Below are 18,198 nucleotides of genomic sequence, written 5' to 3' on the forward strand. Positions count from 1 at the left end.
ATGATCATCTCTCTGCATCTCTCTCTGCCCCTTCTGTCTCATGGGGTCCTGAGGATAGAGGGATGTTGTATGATGTAAAGCCCTGTGAGGCAAATTGTGATTTGTGATATTGATTGATTGATTGATCGATATTTGTTTCTTGACTCAACAGCATTCAGTGACAGTATTTCAGTTACAGATGTAGTAAATTTAAAGACTCTGCAATGTTGCACCATTGCTCACTCAGAAATATTAACAAATAATTTGCAATATTAGGCTATAGGAATTATGTTCCATCAGTGTGACTAATAACATCATTGATAGAGATTATTAGTCATTGATAGTACGTCTTTGAAGCGTCATAAAGATTTTTAAAATGTAAACAATAAGACCTACATATTATGAGCATTAAACATTTCAGAGCTGATCTGACAGACTGACAGTCTGGTCCTTGTGCACAGTGTTATTAAAACAAATACATATAAAACCGACAGAGGTTTGATTTGATCATCACACATGTCAAGGTTTCATTAGGTCACATGGCTTATGTCTACAAATTGCAAAATATATGCTCACACCACCTTCATAAGAACCCTTTACAGTTTTTAAAACTGAGTTTGACTTATGATTCTGGCTATTGTGGTACAACATGTGGGAAGTATATATTAATATCTGATGGTATACATATGACAACAATCATATGTCTACAATAGCAGTAGAAGTATGGCACACACAGACAGACACAGACAGACACACACTCCACTCCCTGTTCCCTCTCTCTCTCTCTCTCTCTCTCCCCCCTCTGTCCTCTTTCTCCCTTCTCTCCCTTTCTGCATGTCGAGAACTCGGCCGTCTATGTCTGTCTGTCTGTGTGTGTCGTACTTCTACTGTTATTATACACATATGATTAGTTTCACATATGTATACAATCAGATATTAATTCAACATATTGGTTTAGATTTTAGAAGTGTTAGAAAGTGCAGGACACAACTCCTCATGATGATCTCTGGAAGAAAAGATGAGGGCCAACACACTGTAAAACTGTGATTAAGGTGACATTTTTCAGTCCATAGACATACAAGCTTTTTTTTTTGCGTTCAGAACAAATTTATCTATCTGGTGATGTTTTCAGATTGAAGATGGGACCCATGGTTTGGGATCTGGAAGGATTTGTTTGAGAAAGTTTCAAGCCATTCTGCTCTGTGTGTGAGCTGCATGCAGTCCTTAATTAGTATAACAAAAAACTCGCACACATTATTCTTCAACGTGTCCTTATCAATTATTGTGCGTAACTTTTTCAATCCTCAAATGGTTTGGATATAATGGCGTGTTACAGGTGATGTGCTCCCAACCCTCCTGAGGATTTGTTGTGCCACCTGGACCCACGAAAATGCCCGCTGTGATGGGTAGGAACCACTTAGAAAGACCAAACCAAAACTGCCTCGTTCGTCTCATCAAGACCTACAAATGTCGTGCTGCAACCCCTGACCTAACTCCAACAGGAAGTGAGCTGTCGGTCTTTGAATGTAAGATGGCGTTTTTCACAAATTCTGTCGATCAAAAATTATTTGCTCCTACACCGTTTATCATAACTGCTTCAAACTTGCACAAATTACAGCTCTACCCCTGCTGAACATTACTTGTGAAGGACTTTGTCATAACTTGAACGGTTTGGATTTTAGAAGCGTTAGAAGGTGCAGGACACAACTCCTCATGATCATCTCTGGAAGAAAAGATGAGAGCCAATGCACTGTAAACTTGTGATTAAGGTAACATTTTTCAGTCCATAGACATACAAGCTTTATATTTTTGCGTTCAGAACAAATTTATCTATCTGGTGATGCTTTCAGATTGAAGATGGGACCCACGGTTTGGGATCTGGAAGGATTTGTTTGAGAAACTTTCAAGCCATTCTGCTCTCTGTGTCAGCTGCAGCTCTCCTTAATTAGCATAACAAAGGCTTCACTCTGACAGTCTGTGTGTTAGAGTGAAGTGTGTATGTGTGTGGTCACACACACATGAGGTTTTAAATTACTTTAAAAATGACCTTTAAAGTATTTCCATTTCTTTTATCAATTTTATGTCTCTGAACCCAAGAGACTGACCTGGAGGGTTGCAGTAAATCACCTCATTTCAATTACAAGTCAGTAACAGTGTTACAAACATCAGGAAAGAATATACATCTTTGAGGAAATGTTACATTCAACAACACAGTAGTCTCATCAAACACTTTCTTTTGATGTAATTGACAGAAAAATTAAATGCTGTGTATTTGATGCATACAACATTATGTATACTTCGTGCAATCTGTAAGTTTGTCTGCCACAAACAGGAAGTATGTGAACATGTGAGATATGTCAATATGTCAGCAAACTCTCTCTCTCTCTCTCTCTCTCTCTCTCTCTCTCTCTCTCTCTCTCTCTCTCTCTCTCGTGTCCTGTTACTGCATGTCAGTAACTCGGCCTCTTCTTCAGAGCCTTTGTGCTCCACCGTCTTGCAGGTTAACTTCTATCACAAACTGTCAAAGTTTCATTAGGTCACATGGCTTATGTCTACAACCTTCAAAATATACGCTCACACCACCTTCATAAGAACCCTGTATTTTTATAAAACATGTTTATAAAACATCACACCTGTCCCCTTCGGGACGGTGTGAACAACTAAAAAATATTAAATATTAATATATTTCTCTACATTTTTTTGCTTAAATCTTTGAACCAACTTGTACTCAGATTATGCATATCAAATATTTATTCCTTCTGAGGATTTTCACAATTTTTTTGCCATTTTATTTACATGAAGTCACTGTTACTTTAATGAAAAAAATCATGAATTAAGATTAACTATATAATAAATGTTGGATGGATTTTTTATTTTATTTACCACAGTCTGTGATATGTGAATGATAAATAACAACACCAATTTTGATGCATTATCATTTTTGGGGTCAGTTTCTATTTTTCAATAAAAATAGACACTGTTCCCCTTCAGGACTTTTTTTTGTCTTTGTTGAAAAACAACCATAAAAAAATTAATTTTTTTTTGGGTTTTTAAATCCTAGTCAGAGTATACATGCCAAATATTCATTGTGGGTGTATGTATGAGAGAGATAGACAGAGAGAGAGAGAGAGAGAGAGAGAGAGAAAATAATGTAACCTTAAAGCAACCTGCAACTCATAATTTGCAATTTTTAGCGACACAATTACACACACACACACACACACACACACACACTCCACTCCCTGCCCCCCCCCCCCCCCACTATCTCTCTTTCCCCCCTCTGTCGCTCTCACATACCTGACATAATACCATAGACCAAATTGACCAGCTCATGTGTGTCGTTTCTACATTTTCCTAAATAAATGCCTAATAGCAAAAACTTGTCAGAACAAGATTTCGTGGTGTAACTCTTTTGCTTCATTAACAATTGAAATCAAATCTGAAGCTACAACTGTGCTGCAGCACCACACCATCAAATACATGTAGTCCAGATTTGTATTCCAGGTAGGAGGTTCAACAAACTTTGAGTGTAACCCTGAACTTGAGTTGATTTACTCTGAGATGGGAAACTCTGAGTTACCGGTTCCAGAACAGTTGATGTGAGTTAGTTCAGTCAACTCTGAGTATGTTTACTGTGAGTTAAGCTGACAATAAAAGCTGCCATCAATGGACAATGGATGTGTTGTTTGATCATCACACATGTCAAAGTTTCATTAGGTCACATGGCTTATGTCTACAGCTTTCAAATATGCGCTCACACCACTTTCATAAGAACCCTATATTTTTAAACCTGCGGTCCCCCTTATAAAACATCACACCTGTCCCCTTCGGGACGGTGTGAACAACTAAAAAATATGAAATATTAATATATTTCTCTACATTTTTTTGCTTAAATCTTTGAACCAACTTGTACTCAGATTATGCATATTAAATATTCATTCCTTTTGAGGATTTTCACAATTTATTTGCCATTTTATTTACATGAAGTCACTGATAATTTAATGAAAACAAAAATGAATTGAGATTAACTATATAATAAATTAAATGATTTTTTTTATTTCATTTACCACAGTCTGTGATATGTGAATGATAAATAACAACACCAATTTTGATGCATTATCATTTTTGGGGGCAGTTTCTATTTTTCAATAAAAATAGACACTGTTCCCCTTCAGGACTTTTTTTTGTTTTTGTTGAAAAACAACCATAAAAATATTGTTTTGTTTTTTTTTTTTGATTTTTAACTCCTAGTCAGAGTATACATACCAAATATTCATTGTGTGTGTATGTATGAGAGAGAAAGACAGGGAGATATATATATATATATATATATATGTATACATATATATATATGTAGGGAGAGAGAGAGAGAGAGAGAGATGGAGAAAAAACATAATGTAACCTTAGAGCAACCTGCAGCTCATAATTTGCAAATTTTAGCGACACAATTACACTCACACACACACACATACATACACACCCTCTGTCCTCTCTCTCCCTTCTCTCCCTCTCTGCATGTCACTAACTCTGCCGTACTGCATGTCAGTAGTATACATACCAAATATTCATTGTGGGTGTATGTATAAGAGAGATAGACAGAGAGAGAGAGAGACATGGAGAAAAAAAATAATGTCTCTCCCTCTCTCCCTCCCTTCTCTCCCTCTCTGCATGTCACTAACTCTGCCGTGCTGCATGTCAGTAACTCGGCCACTTCTCCAGAGCCTTTGTGTTCCACTGTCTTGCAGGTTAACTTCTATCACAGCGGTGCCTGGATAGTGTGACGTGTGTGGTTGTGTTGCTGCTGTGGTGTCAAATGCCACCTGCTGATTCTGTTATCATTAGTCATTTGTCAAACTGAACTTGAAGTGCCTGTGCTGTCACCTAAATACATGGTCATTAATTAGCATAACAATGGCTTCACTCTGACAGACACAAGCCTGTGTGTGTGTTTGTGTGTGTGTTGTTTGATCATCACTCATGTCAAAGTTTCATTAGGTCACATGGCTTATGTCTATAACTTTCAAAATATACGCTCACACCATCTTTATAAGAAACCTTTACAGTTTTTAAAATTGAGTTTGACTTATGGTTCTGGCTATTGTGGTACAACATGTGGGAAGTATATATTAATATTTGATAGCATACATATGTGACAATAATCATATGTGTATATTAACAGTAGAAGTATGGCACACACAGACACACACATACACAGACCCACTCCACTCCCTGTCCCCTCTCTCTCTCTCTCTCTCTCTCTCTCTCTCTCTCTCCGTCCCCTCTGTCCTCTTTCTCCCTTTTCTCACTCCACTCCCTGTCCCCTCTCTCTCTCTCTCTCTCGCTCCATCCCCTCTGTCCTCTTTCTCCCTTCTCTCCCTCTCTGCATGTCGCTAACTCGGCCGTCTATGTCTGTCTGTCTGTGTGTGTCATACTTCTACTGTTATTATACACATATGATTAGTGTCACATATGTATACAATCAGATTTTAATTCAGCATTTGTAGGTCTTACTATATATTTGTGTCTGTTTGCTGCACTTAGATCCTCACAACAGCCAATACCCATCACTCAAGCTTTCACTAGGTTACATGATTTCAAATGAATATGGATGTGTTGTTTGATCATCACACATGTCAAAGTTTCATTAGGTCACATGGCTTATGTCTACAGCTTTCAAAATATACGCTCACACCACCTTCATAAGAAACCTTTACAGTTCTTAAAATTGAGTTTGACTTATGATTCTGGCCATTGTGGTACAACATGTGGAAAGTATATATTAATGTCTGATACTATACGTATGTGACAATAATCACATGTGTATATTAACAGTAGAAGTATGGCACACACAGACAGATAGAGACACAGACACACACTCCACTGCTTGTCCCCCCCCCCCCCCTCCCCCCTCTGTCCTCTTTCTCCCTTTTATCCCTCTCTGTATGTGGCTAACTCGGCCGTCTATGTCTGTCTGTCTGTGTGTGTCATACTTCTACTGTTATTATACAAATATGATAAGTGTCACATATGTATACAATCAGATAATATTTCAACATATTGTACTATAATTGCCAGAATTATAATTATAATATTATTACTTTCATTAATGTTGTTGTAAGCTACATTATGTGCAATAAACATTTCAGAGCTGCTCTGACAGATTGACAGTCTGATCCTTGTGCACAGTGTCATTAAAACAAATAAATATAAAAACGACAGAGGTTTGATTTGAGCTGAGGATAATTCATGCAGTGTAATATTTGAACATTAAGACAAAAAGTGATGTTCAAAGAAATGACTGATCTGCATAAATTCAGTAATTTAAGACAGTCCTGAGTAACAAAGAAATATGCAGCAGGTTAACTTCTATCACAGCGGTGCCTGGATCGTGTGACGTGTGAGGTTGTGTTGCTGCTGTAGTGTGAAATGACTCCTGCTGATTTTGTTAACATTAGTCATTAGTCAAACTGAGCTTGAAGTGCCTCTGCTGTCACCTAAGTACGTGGTCATTAATTAGCATAACAATGGCTTCACTCTGACAGACACTGGCCTGTGTGTGTTTGTGTGTGTGTGTTGTTTGATCATCGCACATGTCAAAGTTTCATTATGTCACATGGCTTACGTCTGCAACTTTAGCTGGGGGACGACGGCGGGGGGCCGAGGTCCCTCCCAACGCTGCTTGGCAGCTTTAATTTACAATTAAAATTCTAATAAAAATTAGCACCTCTTTCTTGTCACAATTGGGAACCATGTGTATAATCTCTCCAAAGAGACGCTCCCCTCTTAAGTCACAGTTTAAAGCAAGTACGCAGCCAGTTTTATATGTCTGACCAAGCAAACAGACAGGGTGAGCCACATGGATTGTGCTGCAAGTGCCGATATAACAGCCAAATGCTTTCAGATTTTCAATGACCAGATCACTTTTTCCAAAGATCCAACCATGACTGGAAAGGCATTTGGAATAGTCATTTTTTTGTCACTGGATCACAAAATTTCCAATTAGGGACCATGCACTCTCAAATCACAAACACCATAACTTCAAAAGTGGGCCAAACTTTATCATCATGCGCCAATAGTGAGTCATAAAATGATGTTCTGGGGTGAGCGGCCTGTCTGGATAAAGAATCTTGAACAAATGGTGACACTAGCACAACTTACGCCACTGCCTGAAGCTTGGTAATAAGCACCACAACATTTGATCTCTTCCCACCTGAGATGGGCATGTCATAAACATGCTCAAAGAAACAATTGACTAATTCGAGTTGGACAGGATATGCCACATTGCAAACCCATAAAATTTTGAACAACTTGTTTATGGCACATGTTAAAACTTCATCTTGAAGTGGAATGGCGACTTTGTCATTCTTTGCCACGACGATGTACTGAGCTGTTGTACTGGGGTCTCCTAAACACACAAGCTTGGGCTGATGGACTCCCACTGCTGCTTCAAAAGATCCCTCTGAGAGAGTATCGATATAATTCATATAGATAGAGAGAGAGAACTTTTCATTAATGAGGTTCTTTTCCCTCAAATCCCCCGAAAGACTCTTCACTGTGGTCTTTGCCCTCTTTTCTCTGGCCATGGCATTCTTCTTCTCTCGCTCCAGACTTTCCACTCTTGCTAGGGCTTCATTGAGTCTGGTCTTAAGGGAGGTAGGAGAAGTAGGCAAGGCATAGCCGTGATCATAGAAGAAAGAGGGATGAACATGGTTTGAGTGACGTTTCACTTCACACACATCACTTTGACACCACTAGTGTATGGCCCACATTCTTTCTTATAGTCATCACCTGTCAAAGCCACTGCCAGCACCGTGTGTGTGTGTGTGTGTGTGTGTGTGTGTGTGTGTGTGTGTGTGTGTGTGTGTGCCAGGAATGCATGTTCAACATGTCTTCAATTGTGTGTGTATGGGTTTATTTGTGAGTGAATTTAATATGAGTGGCAGCAAACAAGCGATATTTTAATATGTCCAGGACCATTATGATATGATGTTTAAAGTAGAAATACTCACATCATTAGGCTGAGGTTGTGGGTGTGAGGTTGCAGTTTCTGGGGCATCCTGAGAGGCCATGGAGAGGCTCTCTTCAGCTCTTCTGGAGGTAGACGTAGTGCTGCCCTTTTCCGGCTAAAATGAGCTAAAATGAAGAAGCAGAATACTTAAAAAGAATATAAAATATATATATATATATATATATATATATATATATATATATACATACGTATATATATAGTATACAGGGATAAGTCTGCACCTCGTGGACGTGCTGACGTATTGTGGTAAGCAAGTTGTGTCATTTCCGGTGTTTCTGTGACAGCGTCTCTGTATTGCTCTGGTGAATTCTAGTAGCCTGTTTTCTCACTTCAGTTGCTTTAATGTCTACTTCCAGTCTTAACCCACACTGGTTCTATTTAAGCACTTATAGCTCTCCTCCTTTCTACGACCTTCTCGCTAAGCTCTTAGCTGTTGTTTGCACATTACTAGCCTTGGTAGCTACATTAGCTTTACAGCTAGCGATGGCTTCTCCCTCTGCTCTTTCTTGCTCAGTGTGCCAAATGTTCAGTTATGCCTCTGCCTCCTTTAGCGACAGTGGTAATTGTAATAAGTGTAGCTTATTTGCTGCGTTGGAGGCGAGGCTTAGTGAATTAGAAGCGCGGCTCCGCACCATGGAAAACCATTCAGTAGCTGCGGTAGTTAGCCAGCCCCCTGTAGCCGGTGGAGCCGCATAGCCGTAGCCTCTGCTAACTGTCCTCCGGTAACTCCCGTTCAGCCAGGAGGTTGGGTTACGGTTCACCAGAAGCACAGCTCCAAGCCGAAGCCCGCGGCTCACCACCAGCCTGTTCACGTTTCCAACCGCTTTTCCCCACTCAGCGACACACCCGCTGAGTATAAAACTCTGGTTATTAGCAGCTCTATTCTGAGGAACGTGAAGTTAGCAACACTAGCGGCCATAGTCAAATGTATCCCTGGGGCCAGAGCGGGCGACATTGAATCTAATTTAAAACTGCTGGCTAAAGCTAAACGTAGATTCAGTAAGATTGTTATTCATGTCGGCGGCAATGACACCCGGTTACGCCAATCGGAGGTCACTAAAATTAATGTTGCCTCAGTGTGTGAATATGCCAAAATGATGTCGGCCTCCGCAGTTTTCTCTGGACCCCTCCCAAATCTGACCAGTGATGACATGTTTAGCCGCATGTCATCATTTAATCGCTGGCTGTCCAGGTGGTGTCCAGCAAACGATGTGGGTTTCGTTAATAATTGGCAAATTTTCTGGGGGAAACCTGGTTTTATTAGGAGAGACAGCATTCATCCCACTTTGGATGGAGCTGCTCTCATTTCTAGGAACCTGGCAAACTTTATTAGTAATTTAAATCCCTGACAACCCAGAGTTGAGATCAGGACTCAGAGACGCAGTCCTATTCGCCTCTCTGAGCTTCTAGTTCAGTTACCCAGCCATAGTTTTCATAGTTTTATACAAACGGTGTCTGTCCCCTGACCACCTAAATTATTTAAATCTAAAATTAAACAAAGAGGAGTTGTGCATAACAACCTCATAAAAATTAAAATCTCTTCTGTGACAGAAAGACAAAACAGGAGAATTAAATGCGGACTGTTAAATATCAGGTCTCTATCATCTAAAGCAGTGTTAGTAAACGAATTAATATCAGATAATCATGTTGATTTACTCAGTCTCACTGAAACCTGGCTGTGTCCAGATGAATATGTTAGTCTAAATGAATCCACTCCTCCCAGTCATAGTAATACCCACATTCCTCGAGGCAGCGGCCGAGGAGGGGGAGTTGCAGCCATTTTTAACTCTAGTCTGTTAATCAGCCCTAAACCTAAACTAGATTATAATTCATTTGAAAGTCTCATTTTTAGTCTTTTACATCCGACCTGGAAAACCTCACAACCACTTTTATTTGTTATAGTGTACCGTGCTCCTGGCCCGTATTCTGAATTTGTATCTGAATTCTCAGCGTTTTTATCCAGTTTAGTTTTTAAATCAGATAAAGTTATTATTGTAGGCGATTTTAACATTCATGTTGACGTTGATAATGACTCCCTGACTACCGCGTTTATCTCATTATTAGACTCCATTGGCTTCAGTCAGGGTGTACATGAACCCACTCATTGTTTTAACCATACCCTCGATCTAGTTCTCACGTATGGAATTGAAATTGATAACCTAAAAGTCTTTCCACAGAATCCCTCGCTATCGGTTCATTATCTTATTACTTTTGATTTCTTTTTACTCGATTACACGCCACTCAGCAACAGTTACTATACTAGATGTTTATCAGATAGTGCTGTCGCAAAATTTAAGGAAAAGATTACTCCGTCGTTAAATTCAATGCCAAGTCCCTCAGTAACAGAGGTTTCCCGTACCGACATTGATCATTTTGTCGATAGCGCCGTAGGCTCGCTGCGAACAACACTTGACTCTGTAGCTCCTCTTAAAAAGAAGGTAAAAAAGCAAAGAAAGTTCGCTCCTTGGTATAACTCTCAAACCCGTAAGTTAAAACAAATATCTCGAAAATTTGAAAGGAATTGGCGATTAACCAAACTGGACGAATCTCATTTGATCTGGACAGACAGTCTCAAAACTTATAAGAGGGGCTTCCGCAATGCCAGAGCAAACTATTACTCAGCATTAATAGAAGAAAACAAGAATAACCCCAGATTTCTTTTCAGCACTGTAGCCAGGCTGACTGAGAGTCAAAACTCTATTGATCCTTGTGTTCCTTTAGCCCTTAGCAGTAATGATTTTATGAGCTTTCTTAGTGACAAAATTCTAACTATTAGAGGCAAAATTCATGACCTCCTGTCCTCAGATAGTACCTATCTAACCTCAAACACAGCTGTAAAACCTAATATATATTTAGATTGCTTCTCTCCAATTTCTCTTCAAGAATTGACCGCATTGATTTCTTCATCTAAATCATCAACGTGTCTCTTAGACCCCATCCCAACTAGGCTACTTAAGGAGGTCTTTCCTTTAGTTAACACTCATATATTAGATATGATCAATATATCCTTATTAACAGGCTATGTACCACAGTCTTTTAAGGTAGCTGTAATTAAACCTCTACTAAAAAAGCCCACCCAGGATCCAGAGGTGTTAGCCAACTATAGACCAATATCTAATCTTCCCTTTATGTCAAAGATCCTTGAGAAAGTAGTCGCAGACCAGCTGTGTGATTTTCTCCATGATAATAATTTATTTGAGGAATTTCAGTCAGGATTTAGAGTGCATCATAGCACTGAGACAGCACTAGTCAAAATTACAAATGACCTTCTGATTGCTTCAGACAAAGGACTTGTCTCTGTACTTGTTTTATTAGATCTTAGTGCAGCATTTGACACTATTGACCATCAAATTCTACTGCTGAGACTGGAACACTTAATTGGCCTAAAAGGTTCTGCACTGAGCTGTTTAAATCTTATTTATCTGATCGTTTTCAGTTTGTTGACATCCATAATGAATCATCCTTACGTACCAAAGTTTGTTTTGGAGTTCCGCAAGGTTCTGTGCTCGGACCAATCCTATTTACTCTATATATGCTTCCTTTAGGTAACATCATTAGAAATCACTCTATAAATTTCCATTGTTATGCGGATGATACACAGTTGTATTTATCGATGAAGCCAGAAGAAACTAATCAATTAACTAAACTCCATAACTGCCTTCAAGACATAAAAACTTAGATGAGCACCAATTTCCTGATGTTAAATTCAGACAAAACTGAAGTTATTGTTCTTGGCCCCAAACAACTCAGAGACTCTTTATCTGATGACATAGTTTCTCTAGATGGCATTGCTCTGGCCTCTAGCACTACCGTAAGAAGCCTCGGAGTGATCAAGATTTGTCCTAAAATTCTCATTTAAAACAAACCTCACGGACTGCATTTTTTCATCTACGTAATATTGCAAAAATTAGGCCTATCCTGACGCGAAAAGATGCAGAAAAATTGGTCCACGCTTACCTCAAGGCTGGATTACTGTAACTCTCTATTATCAGGTAGCTCTAGTAAGTCCTTAAAAACTCTCCAGCTAATTCAGAATGCAGCAGCACGTGTACTAACAGGAACTAAGAAACGTGATCATATTTCTCCTGTTTTAGCTTCTCTGCACTGGCTCCCTGTAAAATCCAGAACTGAATTTAAAATCCTACTGTTAACTTGTAAAGCTCTAAATGGTCAAGCTCCGTCATATCTTAGAGAGCTCATAGTGTCATATTATCCCACCAGAACACTGCGCTCTGAGAACGCAGGGTTACTCGTGGTCCCTAAAGTCTCCAAAAGTAGATCAGGAGCCAGAGCCTTCAGCTGTCAGGCTCCTCTCCTGTGGAATCATCTTCCTGTTACTGTCCGGGAGGCAGACACCGTCTCCACATTTAAGACTAGACTTAAGACTTTCCTCTTTGATGAAGCTTATAGTTAGGGCTGGCTCAGGCTTGCCCTGTACCAGCCCCTAGTTAGGCTGACTTAGGCCTAGTCTGCCGGAGGACCCCGCTATAATACACCGGGCACCTTCTCTCCTTCTCTCTCTCTCTGGTATTCTATTACTGCATCTTGCTAACTCGGCCATTCTGGATGTCACTAACTCGGCTTCTTCTCCGGAGCCTTCGTGCTCCACTGTCTCTCAGATTAACTCATATCGCAATAGTGCCTGGACAGCGTGACGTGTGTGGTTGTGCTGCTGCCGTGGTCCTGCCAGATGCCTCCTGCTGCTGCTGCCATCATTAGTCATTAGTCATACTTCTACTGTTATTATACACATATGACTATTGTCACACATGTATACTGCCAGATATTAATACATACTTTCAACATATTATACCACAGTAGCCAGAACTATACCTATAATATTATTACTTTCAACAATGTTGTTGTAAGCTACTGTCATTACCTGCATCTCTCTCTCTCTCTCTCTCTCTCTCTCTCTCTCTCTCTCTGTGTCTCATTGTGTCATGTGGATTACTGTTAATTTGTCATGCTGATCTGTTCTGTACGACATCTATTGCACGTCTGTCCGTCCTGGAAGAGGGATCCCTCCTCAGTTGCTCTTCCTGAGGTTTCTACCGTTTTTTTTCCCCGTTAAAGGGTTTTTTTGGGGGAGTTTTTCCTTATCCGCTGCGAGGGTCATAAGGACAGAGGGATGTCGTATGCTGTAAAGCCCTGTGAGGCAAATTGTGATTTGTGATATTGGGCTTTATAAATAAAATTGATTGAAATTGATTGATTGATAAGTATCTCACCCTGCCCTGTGATTGATAATAGAATATTTACATTTATGAATGCTAATAGCCTTATGATGATACACCTACTCTTTGGAGGTGAACCGGGAAGCTGAAGATGGATGGAATAACACCATCTTTGAGTCGGACAATCTGACCTGTCCTATCAAAATCGTCCTGCTTAAAATGCTCACTGCAAAGCACGGATGAATCACTTGCAGTGAATCCTTACCTCCTCAAAGCCACTTCCCACTTGTTCCTCACATCTTTGTCTTTGGGAAACCTTCAAAATGAAAACGGGAGATTTGGAAGAGTCTACACAAAAACATTTTACAAAGGAGGTCAAGCTTATTTTCTTCCTTCTTCTTCCTATTTCCTATTATTCCTATTTTCCTATTTACTTCTTCTTCCTATTTTCTTCTTTCAAATTTCTTAGAACCTTTCTTCAACAAAGCTCCTATTTTGATGCATATCTGTTGATAATGAACCAAAGCTGCTGAAATTGTGAGTAAGCTTGTTTGCAAACTATTCTACAGTCAGATGTTCTGTTGTCTGTATTTTTAAGTAAGTGGGGTGGGTATGAGACATGAGAGGTACCTTACTTTTGTTAGGGTGAAAATATTACATGTGAATAATACAGTCTGTGCCACCTGTGTAAAATTTGCTGGTCAACGTTATACCAGTAATATTTGTTTTATTTCTACAATAGCAATCTTGTGTCAGTTGTAATCTAAGTCAGTGGAATATATGATTTATAAAGTCTCAGTTAGTCTTCATAGCCGGGTTAACACTAGCACTAAACATAGCCTAGCTAATGTTAGCTGGCTACGATTTCGCTGGTGGACATTAAGACAGTATTCACAAAATGCAACCAATAATAATGTTCAATCTTACTTGTGAAAGGTAATCCCCTGAGCCCTGTTTTCAATAGTCTGCCAATTTGAACAGGAATACGCCACACAGTGCTCAGGCATCTTGTATCTTCTGCTGCTTTGGTAGGATGACCGGTTCAAGATGGCGGTCTTTGGGTGTTACGGCTCCCAGCCGTTAGTGTGTGTTATTAGTGTTGTATATTATATGCTTCGTATTTTTGCCGTGGGTTTTCCTCGTCCGTTATTTTTTAGTTCGAGTGAGTGCTCCTGTTTGTTGTACAATCTTTGCTCATTGACAGATCCCGCCTCCCGCCGACAGCCATTGGTCCTCCGCAGCTGCAGATGAACTGTCAACGAGCCTGATGAGCTGACAACAAGCCCGATCCACTTCAAATAGCAGTGCTCCTCAGTCCGCGTAGAGGGCTGTCACTGATCAGTGTTGCACTCCTCCTCGATTGCCTTTTCTGTGAATTTTGCTTGATCTGTGTATTTTGACCTTTGTGAGATTTGTTAGTTCATAGCTTGTACTGATTATTAGCTTTGCTTGTTAGCAAATTCAGTCTTTGTGTTAGTAGCGTGTTCCCCTCGCTGTGCTTCGGCACTCCTTACATTATGTAATAGTATTTTTGTATAGATTGTCAAGAAGCAGTAGGGGTAAACTGCCATTTATTTTGATCCCCTTTTTCTCCTGTTTTTGTTAGTTTAGGGAGTCAGGTTTAGTTTTGTAATTTTGTTTGTTTCTTTGTTTCCTTCCAGGGCTAGACAGACTGGTTGAGAAGTAAGTTTCATTTTGTTCATTTATGTTGTACCTCTGTTCCCCTAGCCTGGGGCATAACAGCATCCAATAATGTTTATAGATTGTTCACAAACCAATTATTACCACAGACAAATATTCGAAATAGTGTATAAAATATGGGTAGCCTACATACACAGTAAACTGTCTGTGCCAAAAAATGTCCATTAAAATACTTTGTATTAATATTATTTTCCAGTTTCACTGAGTTAAAAACACAGTGTGCCAAATGTAGTCTAAGAAATGACGCGATGACAGAACACAATAAATAGTATATTGTTATGTTATTATATGAAGCGTCAGTCGTGCAAAATAATATAACTTTAGTTTATGAAGAGATAAGACAGAGCCCTCTCCTCTCCTTTTTATATGCTCTACTCACAAGTGTGTGAATTTACCTGGATATGAAGCGTCCGTGGCGCCAAATATTGTAATGGTAGTTTCTAAAGAGCTAAGACAGGAAAAAAAAAAAAAAAAAAAAAATTCAGCAGCAGCGGTCATATTTCAGCAGCTAGTTGCATATAGGGGAAACACTGTTTTTTAACATTGTGGCAATGAATTCTCTCAATTGCAGTATTTTGTACGGTTTGACCATTAAAAAAGTTATTTCAGAAATAGAGTTTTGGATGGGGAGCCAGTAAAAGTTCAGAGTATCCAAGAAACATCCACCTCATACCAAGCATAATTTCTCCCTGCTGAGTTTATTGCTGGCAGAAATACGTCCAGAAACACATCCACTGAGCATTTATGCAAGATAATATAAAAGGTGACTGTAGTCAGAGATGGGCAAAAATACATCAAAATGTAAATTGATATAAAATACAAAATACCCCTCAAATAAATGTATCAAAATAAAATACAAAATATTGGTGCCAGAAAATGTATCAAAATAAAATGCATGTATTTTGTATTTTCAAATACAGAAAATACTTTTTTTTCTTTCTTTTTCTTCTTAGCAGCAACCCGCAGCTCTACAGGTCCCTCTGTCGGTCGGTTGGTCGACCGGTCCACAAAGCTTTTCGTGAATAACTCAAAAAGTCCTTGACCAAAAATGCTCATAATTTGCATACTGCAACCAGAGACCATGAGTAACTATACCAGAAAGAATGCCCACAATTCGTCCATAGGTGGCGCTATACTAACTGATTACATACTGATGACATATTTTTTTGTGAATAACTCAAAAAGTCCTTGACCAAAAATGCTCAAAATTGACACGCTGCAATTAGAGACCACAAGTAATTATGCCAGGAAGAACAATCATGATTCTTCCATTAATGGCATGATAGTAGCAAATTTGGTCGCAGCTATTGCAAATTTGTGCTTGTTTTCTCACAGTTTGGTATGACAATCTGTTGAACTTTGAAGATGTGAGCAGCAAGGTAGTCTACTGGTAGTGTGGGTCCATCCACGTGAGCAGCATGCCTGGCAAGTCTAGTCTAGCTGTGCTGTGAACTGTCCACCAACAGTCTGGCTTAAAGGACAACTTCGGTATTTTTCAACCTGGGCTCTGTTTCCCCATGTGTATGTGTGCGTATGATTCATGGGTATCACTTGTTCTAAAATTGGTTCAGTATTGAGCCGCGAAACAAGCTAAATCGGTAATGGGGGCAAATACGTCCCGTATAAAAGTGCTTTTTTTCGCCACTGACCGGTTCAGATCGCCAGTGTTATCTCTGTAGATAGCATGTTGTAGCGGCCCTGGGGCAGAGGTGACTGTGAATGAGTGGAGTCAGCTGTCAGTCAGTGTTGGAGCAGAGAGGTGGATGGTGTCCCCGCTTGGTAATGTAAATGAGTATGTGTATGTGAAGTGTGTGTTACGATAGAAGAGTCAGAGGACGGAGTCTTTTACATGCTACCCCCTGGAGTGTTACCGGAGTTTTTGGAGCGTTTAAATAAACGGGCCTTTTTCCCAAACGCAAGAACAGGATGTCGCGCAACACCCCGTAAGTTACAGCTTTCGTAGGCTGCCTTTGTCGGACGGCGAGATGCTGAAGTTGTGGCTAGTTGTGCTACAAATGGATGCTAACACTCCTCTCCAGACACTGCGCCTTGCAGACCATCGGGTCTGCAGTGCTCACTTCTCCCAAGATGACTACTGCCAGCCGAAGAAGAGAAGACATCCAATCCTGAAACACCTCTTCCTCAAGAAAATGGCTGTCCCACGAGTAGAGAGAGCTACAGACACAGTGGAGCAAAGCTCGTGACATCACACAGCCCAGAGGTAAGGGAAAGGCTAAGTTAGTATGCTATTTACAGAGATAGCACTGGCGATCTAAACCGGTCAGTGGCAAAAAAACACACTTCACACACACATACTCATTTACAATACCGAGCGGGGAAACCCTCCGCCTCTCTGCTCCAACACTGACTGACAGCTGACTCCACTCATTCACAGTCACTACTGCCCCAGGGCCGCTACAATATGCTATCTACAGAGATAGCACTGGCGATTTGAAGCGGTCAGTGGCGAAAAAAAGCACTTGTATACAGGGCGCATTTGCCCCCATTACCGTTTTAGCTTGTTTCGCGGCTCAATACTGAATCAATTTTAGAACGAGTGGTACCCATGAATCATACGCACACATACACATGGGGAAATAGAGCCCAGGTTGAAAAATACTTAAGTTCTCCTTAACAGCAGCAAGACTCTGTAGCTACTGTAGCTAGTTAACTTGTGTGCTATCTAACTTGAAGCCTTTGGAGCCCTGTGTTCAACTTTTTTCAAATGAAAACGAGAAAGAAAAAGCTAGGGACATGTAGGCTTAGAGCTTAGATCGGGCCCAAAACATCCAGCCCGACCCGGCCCCAGCCCGTGCACGTTATGTCCGGGACCGGCCCGTCCCGGCCCGTCCCGGCCCGGCCCATCCAATTAACTGTAATTATGGGCCCGAGCCCGATTTAAACCTGACATTTTTCAATAAGTTGACTGTTATAATTAAGAGTATTAAACCACAATTCTTGTTATTTGAATGACAGAAATATAGGATCTTAATGAATGGTGCAACATGGAAGCATGATTATGTAATAAAACAGGTATTTATTTTAGGATCCAGGTGGTGAAGGGCTGTGCGCGCACAATGTTGCAACATTGTAACTAACTTTGTTGTAACTTTATGTGTCATATAAAGCGTGGTTTAATTTTATTTTTTATAATACTATAGCATCTGCCAGGACGTGTGGAAAGGATGACGCAGTTATTCGGCAATTAAACCGCTGTATATTACTGAACACTGTTGGCCGTAACCACACCAAAACAACCAACAAACACCGGGCCCGGCCTGGGCCTGTCAGAGGGAGGGGGGCTCGGGCTCG

General features: G+C 40.2%; 1 pseudogene; it reads right to left on the reverse strand.

The window, feature by feature from the left end:
* Positions 1–7,133: 7,133 nt before the first annotated feature.
* LOC125896819 (THAP domain-containing protein 6-like) lies at positions 7,134–14,192 on the reverse strand (annotated as a pseudogene).
* Between the last annotated feature and the right edge of the window lie 4,006 nt (positions 14,193–18,198).

The sequence above is a fragment of the Epinephelus fuscoguttatus genome, linkage group LG11, assembly GCF_011397635.1.
Source record: "Epinephelus fuscoguttatus linkage group LG11, E.fuscoguttatus.final_Chr_v1".
In the NCBI taxonomy this organism is placed as follows: domain Eukaryota; kingdom Metazoa; phylum Chordata; class Actinopteri; order Perciformes; family Serranidae; genus Epinephelus; species Epinephelus fuscoguttatus.